Source organism: Girardinichthys multiradiatus, chromosome X (assembly GCF_021462225.1).
Source record: "Girardinichthys multiradiatus isolate DD_20200921_A chromosome X, DD_fGirMul_XY1, whole genome shotgun sequence".
Classification (NCBI taxonomy): Eukaryota; Metazoa; Chordata; class Actinopteri; order Cyprinodontiformes; family Goodeidae; genus Girardinichthys; species Girardinichthys multiradiatus.
The window spans coordinates 21,487,152-21,500,885 of record NC_061817.1 but is presented as its reverse complement, the minus strand read 5'-3'; the positions used below and the strand labels follow the sequence as shown (position 1 = coordinate 21,500,885).

General features: G+C 39.6%; 1 protein-coding gene across 2 annotated transcripts in view; it reads right to left on the bottom strand.

Annotated features, from left to right (window-relative positions):
- LOC124862966 (protein kinase C alpha type-like) overlaps window positions 1-13,734 on the bottom strand; it is a 159,853-nt gene that overhangs the window by 87,062 nt on the left and 59,057 nt on the right. The window lies entirely within an intron of this gene.

Sequence of the window (13,734 nt, the reverse complement as noted above, 5' to 3'; positions counted from 1 at the left end):
TCTTGCTAAAAGACAACAGTGCTTCCAACTGTGCCACTGTGTAGCCCAAGTGCAGCTTTAATTCGATCTGAGATCAGTCATTTTCCACTTCACTTCAAATGGCTTCACTGGATGTTTGATTCATTAAAGCAAATGCTCCATGCACCATGATGCTACAAGTACTGCTGAAATTGTTATAAAAGGGTTCTAAAGAGGGGCATTCACAATGCATTCAAAATGGGAAAACTGGTGCTTTAACAAGACAGTGCAGACCATACAGAGCCAAAAGGCAGCAACTTTCTTTAGTCTCAGTGTAGCTGTGAAGGATGCAATAAAACAAGCATAGTGACATAGTCAGTTGTGCAAAAACTTGTATTTAGATCTAGTCAAGTACATCATTTGTGGTAATTTGTGTAATTGGAAATTTGTGGGATAAAAGGTCTTTTTTACGCACAAAACACAGGAGATGAATTTGCCTAAAGTCCAAGTTGTAGAGCTTGTTTAGTCATTTTTATTAGTAAAACCTAACTTTAATTTTATTTGACGTGATATTTTCCAGCTCGTAGTTTAAAATTACTTCAGTCTTTCGCTGAATAAACTGACATGTTTGCTGCTGCTGGCAAAACTTTTCCAACACAGCGCAGGTTAGAGACAGAGAGAAATTATGACACCTCATATTACGTGTGCCTGAACCGTGTTGACAACTGAATTTATGACAGCAAAGCAAGTTTTATGCTCTGGTCAGTCTTAATGGTCACAGTGCAAAAGGGAGAAAGCTGCAGCAAAGAAGGAATAAAGAAATGTGGAAATAGCTCAAGGGGGAAATATTCCCAGAAGAAATTAAGTAATTGTCAGGAACTCAATGAAAAGATGGATGTATTGTTATAGGATTTAATAAAAAATGTGTGATAAGTTCAGCTTGGTTTTATTATAAGCAAATCTGGTCATAAATCTAGACATCAAAATTAACAGAACGCTGGGGATCCAGAGACATCACAATAACTAGATCTATAATATGTATAAAGGCGTAGTTATACACAGCCATGAAGCTATAAAATCAGGTTAGGCTCTGAGGAGCACATCCTTCCTCTACAACTCTTCCAACAGGCACCTCTCTGCTGAGAGTGCAGGTTTTCATGACAACTTATCTTCTGAAGCTCTCCTCAGCAGGGAGCAGGATCTGGCAGCATCATTAGTCTGTCCCCGCTAAATGAGCTCCCATTCATTCTGTGCTCGCATCCATCTATGGGTGTTTGTGTGTCTGGAATAATTAAAGCGAAAATCAGCGTCTTAGACGTGAAGTGCAAAAGTCAAAAGACTTCGCTGCTGTCTGAGTGAAGTTGATGAAGATCACACAATTCATCAAGTTTCAATGAGGTGTCCTTTTTTCGACGAGGATGGAGCACAGATCTGAGAGTTTCTGGTATATAGTCAAGATACATGCCGTTGAAAAATGCTTAATTATCAAAGCCTAGCGTGGTACGAGCTGCTTTACACAAGTAGGTTCTGAAGGAGCTTCAAGGGAAAGTGGAGGTTCTACTAGAAGAGAACAGTGGGTCACAATGTTAACCTCAGAGACGTAAACATGTCAGAAAGGCTAAACTCCTTGACACTCCACCTTTCTGTGCAACTCCCTTTTCAGGAACAACAAAGTAAGAAGCAAGCTCAGAATGACATTTCTGGGGCAGCTGGGTACATGCATGCATGCTGGTGTGTAAGTGTTTTTGTTCCTGACAGAGAAATTGACTACCTCTAGATAAAAATGCATTAGGGACAGACCAAACAGACATAGCTCACTTTAGTAACAACTATAACTGATGTTCAGCAGTACTTATTTAACACTAATAAGCTTTTCTTAAGTTTTACCCTTAGTGTGATGTATTTCAAGCAGGATAACCCACTTTTAGCAAATCATTCCGTCCTTCCAGAACAGATAATGCCTACAATCTCTTCAGCATGTTTAAGGTCTGCACCAGGATCTTCAGCATTCTCAGGGAGTTTCTGAGACAGGAACCCTTATCAGTTGACCAAATAACCATATTCTATTAACATGATGGAAATTTGGTGGACCTGCAGTTGTCATTTTTGATTTTAAATGACTCAAATGCAGAGCAACTATAATGAGAATGTTTAATAGAAAAAACAACACAAATGACTTACAGAACTCATGCAGAACAAGCAGGAACAACTGGAAACATGGAGAAAACGAGCATGGAGCAGAGAAAACGGAAGGAACCAGTAAAGGACAAAGAGAACTGGTAAGTATATACACTGAGGCAGGGAAAGAGAAATGACAGGCCAACCAGAAGAGCTAATCAGAGGGAATGAATTGTAGCTGAGACAGAAGAAAAGAGCAATAAAAGGTAGAAAAGGCAAATAAACATGAGTGGAGCTGAACAAGAAGTCCTAGTTAAAATGCCAAACAGGAAACAATCTAAATATAAAAGGATCACAAGAAAAACACAAAGAATGAACTAAAGAAATACACCTAAAAATAATGAGCACACGGAAGTGATCTATATGGCAAAACCCAAGTATCACAAATAACAGAATATGGCAAGGCCTATACAACATAACAAGGAACATGCAGAAAAACATGAATATAAATTACAACCATAACCTAACACCTCAGGATCTTGACAGCAATTCCCTTCCTATTGTTTGAATTCTTACTTCTCTACTGAGTGATGATCTGCAGAATCAGTTTATGCATTCCTATATGTGGACACACTACTCCCCTCTAACAGTGTTGCACAAGCTCAGCCTTAACAAAATCCAAATCCGAATTAAGTTCAAACAGGTTAAAAACTATTAACTGATGTTCATAATTGACTTCCTAATAGTATGAACACAATTCTCCATCCCAGAATACACTAGTTTCTGTTCTTCATCTATTCTTTTTTTTTAATAAGGCATACTGACTATAGCTAATAGCATTCACAACCTGGCATTAGCCAATCTATTTACATCTGTTTATCTCTCCTGTTCTGTTCATTCACAGAAACCTTTTAATTTAAGACTGTATTCCTCCTTCAAGCCCGTCACGTAAATTATAGGTAACATCTGTGTTGTTTGGCTGTGTTGGGGCCATCCATTTGGTCGCACATTTTGACGCACGCAGCTCAACAGACGTCGCAGCTCTGACGTCACTGGAAGTATAAACCGGCTGAGATGCATAGTCTCGGGGCCATTTCCGCCTGTCGCAGGACAGCGTATAGGAGGCGCATTTCTGGAGAGACAAGAGGTCGCAGGCGAACTTTTGCTCCACAAGGCCATTCCCGGAAGAGCTTGAAAGCTGGAAATCTGTCTGATACGAGAAGATCAGAGGATTTATCTGCCGATCGAAGACCGCGCCACAACCGGCGCAGGTGAAAATCTACACAGGTTCTATGTCCAAAGAGATGAGTTTCCTCCTTGTGTATGCAGTCGACTAAAGGTTCTTCATCTTTTCCCCTCCTGGACGGATGAGAAGTTACCGTTTTTTTCATAATTCGATCACGGACGCGTGATCCCCCCCCCCCCCCCCCCCTTTTTCTTCAGACCTGATCCCATCCTCAACCTGTGGAGAAATCAACTTCAAAGTAATTTCGTTCTTTTCATAGTAAACCGGTTAGGTGCATTTAGAGGTCTGGGCAGGATGAGGCAGTTAAGGTGATGTAGGATCACCAGTAGTTAATCTCAGGTATTAACTTGTTGCATGCAATACTGACTGAATGATGTTATGCTGAGCTGTGTTTTGATTTGCTGCGGAACCGTGGTTAATGTTTGTCCGGCTGATCCCAAATCAGCCAGGAGTTAGAAGTTGGACTTTTAAAAGTTTTTCATTCAAGGCAGCTGCGGTCTGGGCCTCGCCCGACCACTCTTTGTTACAGTTTTATTGCTGGAAATTTTCCACTGGGTTCCCGCCTCAAGAGTTTTATGACCCTTTGTCAAGATTTGGGGCATTCAGCTGATAGTGGCTAAAGGGGCGTGGCCCCACCATTTCATCAGCTGATCGCTGCGATCGAGACATCAACACGACAGGAGGACTTCTTCCCATTTAACCCAAATTACACATTTTGTCCATAAACTGCTGGTTTGATCTTCATAGACACTAATTGCATATATATATATTTCTTTTATTATTATTGTTAGGTAGTCATTGTTATTCCCTTTGTGTAGAACGGTGCTTGTTAGTTAGGTGATGGTTTTTGGACCAGAATAATGGTATATCAGGATTATTTGGCTTCAATAAATCTTCATATATATAATTAAGAGAAGCGTTTGTGTTTATTTCGTGCAAGAGAGATTTATCTGTAGAAACAAGGTCGAAGTTCCCCCACCTTCGGTGAAGCGGTTGAATAAACAGTGACAGTTTGTGGTTTTGGTTAATAATTTGTAATTATTAAAGAGCTTTGAGCCCATAATCACAACACCAGAGGATATCTCTGATTTCTATTCGTAAGTGATGATTTTTGGTTAAGAAATGAATATTTTTCAAATTATTATTTTAAATTATGATTCTTGATTAATATTAATTCATCAATAATCATATATTTACCTCTGGCATGATCAGTGAGCAAAGTTAGAAGTGACTGAATGCATAAATCTGTGTTTCATTTCTCTGCTCACCACTCTCACCCTACCTGCAGCAGGCTCTGTCCAGCAGCAAGAGAACCAGATTGGTATTGTCATTTGTGAAGCAAGTGGAGAGGTGTACATTATAAATAATGGCTCTACAGAAAGATAAATATATGATTGCAAAAAAACCTGATCCACACCTTTAAGCAAGCAGAAAGCAGCAGAAATGTCAGCACACTTTTCTACATAAAATACCTAAAACTTGCCCAAAAATATAAGTCAGACATCTTTCATTTACTCAGTAATAGTAATAGTAATAAATAATGTTGTTTGATCTGTTGTCCATCAGAACCAAAACCTTACAGCACATGGATAGTTTCTTCCTAGCTGCAGCTGGACTGTTAAATACATTTCACAAATTTGCTTGTGCAATATTTTGCACATTTGTAAGCTTTTGCACACTTTTAATTTTTGGCACCCTGTCTGTTTTGAACCCTGTGCATCCAAATACACTGTTGAAAACATTTCATCTGGGCACAGCGCTGGTGGTGTAGGGGTTAAGCGCGCGACCATGTGCAGAGGCTAAAGTCCTCGATGCGGCTGTCCCGGTTTGAGTCCTGGACCTGGCGACCTTTGCCGAATGTCCCCCCCATTTCTTTACCCTTTCCTGTCTACCTACTATTGAAAAATGAAAAAATAAAGGCCTCTAGTGCTGCAAAAAAATCTTGAAAAAAAAAAAAAACAACATTTCTTCTCTCTGTTGTTTTCCATGTTTAAAGTTTTTTGTTTTGCACCAACTTTAAAAATTAAAATAAGGCATAGCAAGGCAAGTTTATTCGTAAAGCACATTTCAGCTAAGCCATTCAGTGATTTATAAACGTCTATTCTCTGAGATACATGGAGTGGAGTCAGTGTAAGGACTTCAGAACTGGGGTAATGTGCTCTACTTTCTTAGTTTTAGTGAGGACCTGGGGAGCAGCGTTCTGGATCACCTGCAGCTGTCTGATTGACTTTTAGGCAGACCTGCAAAGACACTGTTGCAGTAATTAATTTGACAAAAAATAAATGCATGGTTGAGTTTTTCAAGATCCTGCTGGGACATTAGTCCTTTAATCTTGGAAATGTTCAGGTGATAGAAGGCTGACTTAGTGATTGTCTATATGTGCCTCTGAAGAAGACATGGAAAGCCAGAGAAAGAAATATCGGTACAACAGTAGACCTGGCAATAAACCCTGAGCCAAAATTCCCCAGAAAGGTTAACACATCACATGATCATTTAAACACTGCTCTCTTAGCTATAATAATTTCTTAAAAGTTATTGATAAACTACATGAGTTTCAGTACCTCGTAGTGAAACCCCCAATTAATAATCTGATTACACAATTTTTTATTCACATAATAAACTCTTTGTTTTCATTAGATCCTGCAGCAGAAGCAGGAAAGAAAATGAGGGAAAAAAATGACTGAAATAAAGGGGCAAATAAGCAGAAACATGCGGGGTTCAAGAGTGCGGATGCACTTGTCAAACAGAATGACCGGGTGCCCACACACTTTCAGGTATGCACATGGCCCAACAGGAGGAACACTGGTAGCAACCAGTCACATGAGCACGTGTCATCATGGACTGAACCGAAACACGTCATTGTTTTAACATCTCTTTGGTATGGGTTCTGTGCATAGCATGCATGGATCGTCACACCATTCGGACGTCTTGTGAGGTCTGTCTTGACCTGCAGATAAATACACTGCATGGCTAAGTGTTCTGAACTTTTTCCAACCATTTTTCCTTCTCTTCTCAAACCTTTCACCTCTACCTAACTGCAGGCTTAAGCCCCCTCAGTTTCCACTACTAATACCTCAATTCCCTTGACCTCTATATGGTACCCTACAATACTCATTGCCCATCCTGGAACGTTCTCTTTCATCTGGCCATCCCTCTTTACCTTCTTCTGCTACTTTTCCCGCCTTTTTGAAAGACAACATGAAGGCCATCAGGTGCAGGAGCTCTGATGCTTCCCTGGATTAAGATTCACTAAATTCCTCCAACACTCTGACAGGTATGAAACTAACATCTCAAGTATAACAGACCTGCTTCCGATTACATTTTATAAGTTAAACACAGCAGGCAAGGTGCAATGCAAGATGGACAATTCTGCCCCTCCTGGGTCTCTTGACATTTTTGCCTGTTTGTTTTACCATCTGCACAATATTTTGTCAGGTTGTGCAGTTTTGAGGAAATTAATTTTTTTCCTCTTCGAGTCTTTCTTATGCCTTTTAAACTAAACATCAGTCCTTTTGGCATTTGTACCACTAACTAATTCAAAATGATTTTTGTTTCCTCAGAGCATGTTGCTCATTAATTTGATGGAGTGCTTGAAACTGGAAGAGTTCTGATACTTGTATAAGTTGCAGGGTTCCACTGTCAATTTTTGGTCAAATCTGGCAACTCCTCATTGAAAATGTTCAATGCTTCGCGACACAGTTTATCTATAGTTTTTTTTTCTATTATAGGGAAATATTGCACAGCACTGTATCAGCAGTGTTGATTAAATCCGAATGTAATAATTGTTATTTTCCCTTATTTATTGTACATAAGAATTTGAAATAGATTAAATTTAAGGCATACGCAGCTGTTGATGTGCAAATGGACTTTGATGATGAATTTTGTTGAGAAGCTTACTCCCTACAAATGTAAGGAGAATATAAACATCAATAGAGACACAAAACAATAATACAACATGCTCACAGTAGCAAACATGTTGTTAGAGCATACAAGGGAGGCTGGTGAAACAGGTAGTGTTGTTTGAAGGAGAACTTGTTTTTCCATCTATTTTTTTATTTAAATTGTTTTTCTAAATTTGTAATAAGAGCTTTTTTGTAAATTGTAGTTTGGTGAAAAAGCACGTTTTTCACCAAATGATCCACTTCCACGTCCCTCAGTTCACAAAATAAACTTCCTTATGTTGAACTGAACCAATCAGCTGTTAGATCAGGCATCTCATAGATGGTTCAGATCTTCTTAGATTGTCATGTAGTTGGTTTGTTAGGAAAGGCCGAGAGGATATTCAAACAGCATATGCCCAGGCAACTCCTGCTAATTACTTCTGTACAGGTTTGGCTCGTTTCAAAGAATGAGTAACGAACAAGAGTAATTGAATAATCAATATCACTGACAGATTTTTAATAATCCACTATTAGCATACCAACCTGCAAGCATTATAAGCCAGCTCATAAAACAAAATGCTTGCTGTGAGAAGCAAATTGCTGCTTTATTGGCCCACTAGCCCAGGCCTTTTAAAATTGCTCTCCATCCACCGCTGTGCAGAGCCCCATGCTGATGTAACACAGGCAGGCATTTGCAAAAGTCAACTGGTAGCTGCTCAACAAGGCAGGCGTCCCATCGGGTGTGTTCTGGTAAAGAGGCCATTTTTTAGAAATGTAAGCAGGATGGTAGACAACATTAACACAGAGGCCCGCGGTGAAGAGAATCAGACTGCATGCATAATCAGGTCACTACTGTGTAAAACAGTGTCTGCAAGATTTATATCTGCTGTATTTAGGGTGTTTTGTCAAGATTGGATTTGCACATCCTAAATAACAAGACATCTCTTGGCTTGTATGTGCACTCATATTTACTAATAATATCCTAATATTGAGTTTTCAACTCCTTACTAGTTTCTCTGTCTTTGGACAGCTGGTGTACAACAGAGGAATTTCCCTTTACTAACCAGCACATATGAAAATGTAATGAGGCGTTCAACCCATAAATGTATAATGGCATTTTTTATCTGTAATTAAATCAACAGCAAATGAAGCTGCATACATTTTCCAGTTGTTCAGGCATCTAAATCCAATTACTTTTTGATAATATAAGCATGGGTGTTCATGCTTAATATGTCAACTTCGCAGCATTTTTAAAAACAGAAAATTGTAATCTGCTTACTTTCTTTATATGTACAGGTCCTTCTCAAAATATTAGCATATTGTGATAAAGTTAATTATTTTCCATAATGTAATGATGAAAATTTAACATTCATATATTTTAGATTCATTGCACACTAACTGAAATATTTCAAGTCTTTTATTATCTTAATACGGATGATTTTGGCATACAGCTCATGAAAACCCAAAATTCCTATCTCACAAAATTAGCATATCATTAAAAGGGTCTCTAAACGAGCTATGAACCTAATCATTTGAATCGACGAGTTAACTCTAAACACCTGCAAAAGATTCCTGAGGCCTTTAAAACTCCCAGCCTGGTTCATCACTCAAAACCCCAATCATGGGTAAGACTGCCGACCTGACTGCTGTCCAGAAGGCCACTATTGACACCCTCAAGCAAGAGGGTAAGACACAGAAAGAAATTTCTGAACGAATAGGCTGTTCCCAGAGTGCTGTATCAAGGCACCTCAGTGGGAAGTCTGTGGGAAGGAAAAAGTGTGACAGAAAACGCTGCACAACGAGAAGAGGTGACCGGACCCTGAGGAAGATTGTGGAGAAGGGCCGATTCCAGACCTTGGGGGACCTGCGGAAGGAGTGGACTGAGTCTGGAGTAGAAACATCCAGAACCACCGTGCACAGGCGTGTGCAGGAAATGGGCTACAGGTGCCGCATTCCCCAGGTCAAGACACTTTTGAACCAGAAACAGCGGCAGAAGCGCCTGACCTGGGCTACAGCGAAGCAGCACTGGACTGTTGCTCAGTGGTCCAAAGTACTTTTTTCGGATGAAAGCAAATTCTGCATGTCATTCGGAAATCAAGGTGCCAGAGTCTGGAGGAAGACTGGGGAGAAGGAAATGCCAAAATGCCAGAAGTCCAGTGTCAAGTACCCACAGTCAGTGATGGTCTGGGGTGCCGTGTCAGCTGCTGGTGTTGGTCCACTGTGTTTTATCAAGGGCAGGGTCAATGCAGCTAGCTATCAGGAGATTTTGGAGCACTTCATGCTTCCATCTGCTGAAAAGCTTTATGGAGATGAAGATTTCATTTTTCAGCACGACATGGCACCTGCTCACAGTGCCAAAACCACTGGTAAATGGTTTACTGACCATGGTATCACTGTGCTCAATTGGCCTGCCAACTCTCCTGACCTGAACCCCATAGAGAATCTGTGGGATATTGTGAAGAGAACGTTGAGAGACTCAAGACCCAACACTCTGGATGAGCTAAAGGCCGCTATCGAAGCATCCTGGGCCTCCATAAGACCTCAGCCGTGCCACAGGCTGATTGCCTCCATGCCACGCCGCATTGAAGCAGTCATTTCTGCAAAAGGATTCCCGACCAAGTATTGAGTGCATAACTGTACATGATTATTTGAAGGTTGACGTTTTTTGTATTAAAAACACTTTTCTTTTGTTGGTTGGATGAAATATGCTAATTTTGTGAGATAGGAATTTTGGGTTTTCATGAGCTGTATGCCACAATCATCCGTATTAAGACAATAAAAGACCTGAAATATTTCAGTTAGTGTGCAATGAATCTAAAATATATGAATGTTAAATTTCCATCATTACATTATGGAAAATAATGAACTTTATCACAATATGCTAATATTTTGAGAAGGACCTGTATATCACTACACTGCAATACTAAAAATGAAATAAATCAACGTTGTTTCCTTTCCAAATAATAACCTGAAAATTAGCTGGATGTAAGTGTATTCAACGTTTTAGACTTCTTGAACAATATGTTATTTTTAGATAGACTTGGATGAAGGAATCAGATTTTTTTTTTTGTGTTTTCTCTCATGGTTTTTAGTTAGGGTAACTTCTACAAAGCAGTCCTAACTGGGAACATGAACATCCGAAGCAAAGTAGGTGGTTTCATGCAGACAGAGAGGAGGCAAGCTTCAAATCAGATAAGAAATCAAAAGCCCAAATTTCAAAAATTCATTAAAAACTATTAAACAAAACAAAACCCCAGCAAAACCTGGGTAAATCTGAACAATATGCTAATGACAGGATAAATTGTACTGTATTCAGATTGTCCCAATAACACGCACAATGTATTGTCCAGCAGCTGTTCTTTACTCATACATGGAGGATATCCATGACTATCAGGTAAATGTGTTTAGTAAAATCTAACCAGTAAGCATGTTTCACGGTACATTTTAAAATACAAGGTGAAGACTGTGGTATGATGTAGCAACTGCATGAACAAGGGGAAGATTATGATTGCAGTGTACATAAACAGAAGGAATCTAATGAGAGGGAATGACACTGCGAAATAAACAAAGCCCTCAAAGCAACATAAAAACCAACAAAAACCAAATGAGAATCGCAGCTAGAGCTTCACTATACATTTAATCGCTTTTTGTCATAGAAATATCAATGTGTGTGTTATATATCGAAATGGGAAAGACTTGTTCATCAATCCAACCAACGTACCAAGTATCTGGCCAACATGCTAAATTATCTAATTGCAATTGTCACTGCAATAACAGTGTGTACAATACTGCAATCAGAAAGAACCGTTTGATGATGCAACCAACAAAATACCCAACCATCATGAAGCAATACATCCAGCCAAAAAACGCATTATCCAGCTAACACAATCACTTTTAAAGTTCTTAGCGTTATTTAGAAACAATTCTCACTAATTTTAAAGACTCTTTTATTTGAAATCCTCCAAAATGCTTTAAATGTTTTTTTAAAAAGAGAAATTACTCGATATCTGAGCAGTAGTTAATGTATTACTGTAAAGTATAAAAAAGGATTTTCTACTACAACTCTCGCATTGACAGTAATCGGTCTGGAATTACCACTCACTACGTCGGTATGGGACATCTGGTCAGCCTAATGTAATGTTGCTTACTACTTAACATACAGACAGACTGTTATTTCTGACTAAAGAGCGGCCTCATGCCCACAGTCCCTCCGTGTTGTGGTCTTGCATAATCATAACATCTCAAATCTAAAGAGCCGATCTGTTCTTCTGGATTATCTTCACGCAGACACAAGTCCATCTTTAATTGACCTGCCTCATGTACATATTGCTGGCTTGTGTCGAGTTAATTCTTATCAGCATCTCTGCTTGCAGAGCTTGTGTTGATGTGCAGTGAGAGACTCGACTCTCAAAGCCATAATCCACTCCTTGTGCACTTCAGCACTGAAACCAAGGAGATATTTGACATTGTGTAATATGCACTCAGTATAGGCATTTAGCTTTCATGGCTGTTGCTACAGGTCAGAGCTGAGCGGCCAAGAAGGCAAAGGCCTGAGGATGAAAAGCAAATGGTCCAAGAAACTGCTAAGATATAGGCTACTAAGATATAGGCTACTGTATTCCACAACAGGTGAGCCTTTTATAAATCCCTGATATGTGTCCAATGACAGACAGACATGAAATCACCTGAAAATGAATATACGAGTCAGTTAAATTTTGCAGTGAAGCATAAAACAGTCAATCAGCAAGAGAGAATGGTCTGTAAGAAAAGAAATGCTCCCACAGTAACTCTAGGAGGACAGAGACATCAACCTTTCAGAGTTAGAAAACAACAAGAAGCAGCTAGCTGTCACAGCTGCCAGCAGCAGCAGAAAAAGGAAGGAACAAGGGATTTGCCATGTTTCAGCTCAACAACTGTCAGTGCGTCGAAGTGAGGCAGCACCATGCAGAAACTATACCCCTTCTCACTGACTTATTGTGTTGCTCTGCCTCTTAATCGCCAGATTCTTCTGTCCGTGCAGATGGTCAGAGAGCCGAGAATCTTGCATGTCTCTGTCCAGGGATGAACAGGAGTATAACACAAATCTCTCAGAGCATTTTTGCAGATTGGTACAAAAGATGCACGCTCAGAACTGTTGCACTGATACAGCTGTTTTGTGTCTTGTTGCAAATCCCCAATTAATTTTTTTCTCACTCTGTAACCTGGTTTGTGGATGATGATTAATGATGCTGTATCTTCTTGGTGGTCCCATAGTAAAGACTGATTGCGTCCACAGGGAGTGTGTTAGCCTACAGGTTGTACAGAGTTATTATTGATTTTGCACTTTTGGTGTAAGCTAATACTGTTTCACTGTAAAGTGTACTCATTTGTCTTGTACTCATTTGGAATCACATGGAATAAATAGAGCTCTGAATCAAAGATTTTTCCCTTTGAGGAGGATTTGTGAGGGGCTTGATTTACTCACTATACAGGTCCTTCTCAAAATATTAAACGAAATTGTTACCTCTACTGCTAATTTACTTTTTTTAAGGCGATTAAGGCAAAGGGCTGCACTTCCTGAGCCTGATTTTGGTGGAGATTTATTTATTTTAAAAGGCAGTCGTTCCCTTCAGTTCTTATTAGATCTGCAAATGCTGTGCTGAAATTTAAATTAGAGACATCTTCATTGATTTTAATTACACAACTTTAAACGTAACTACAGGTCCTTCTCAAAATATTAGCATATTGTGATAAAGTTCATTATTTTCCATAATGTCATGATGAAAATTTAACATTCATATATTTTAGATTCATTGCACACTAACTGAAATATTTCAGGTCTTTTATTGTCTTAATACGGATGATTTTGGCATACAGCTCATGAAAACCCAAAATTCCTATCTCACAAAATTAGCATATTTCATCCGACCAATAAAAGAAAAGTGTTTTTAATACAAAAAACGTCAACCTTCAAATAATCATGTACAGTTATGCACTCAATACTTGGTCGGGAATCCTTTGGCAGAAATGACTGCTTCAATGCGGCGTGGCATGGAGGCAATCAGCCTGTGGCACTGCTGAGGTCTTATGGAGGCCCAGGATGCTTCGATAGCGGCCTTTAGCTCATCCAGAGTGTTGGGTCTTGAGTCTCTCAATGTTCTCTTCACAATATCCCACAGATTCTCTATGGGGTTCAGGTCAGGAGAGTTGGCAGGCCAATTGAGCACAGTGATACCATGGTCAGTAAACCATTTACCAGTGGTTTTGGCACTGTGAGCAGGTGCCAGGTTGTGCTGAAAAATGAAATCTTCATCTCCATAAAGCTTTTCAGCAGATGGAAGCATGAAGTGCTCCAAAATCTCCTGATAGCTAGCTGCATTGACCCTGCCCTTGATAAAACACAGTGGACCAACACCAGCAGCTGACACGGCACCCCAGACCATCACTGACTGTGGGTACTTGACACTGGACTTCTGGCATTTTGGCATTTCCTTCTCCCCAGTCTTCCTCCAGACTCTGGCACCTTGATTTCCGAATGACATGCAGAATTTG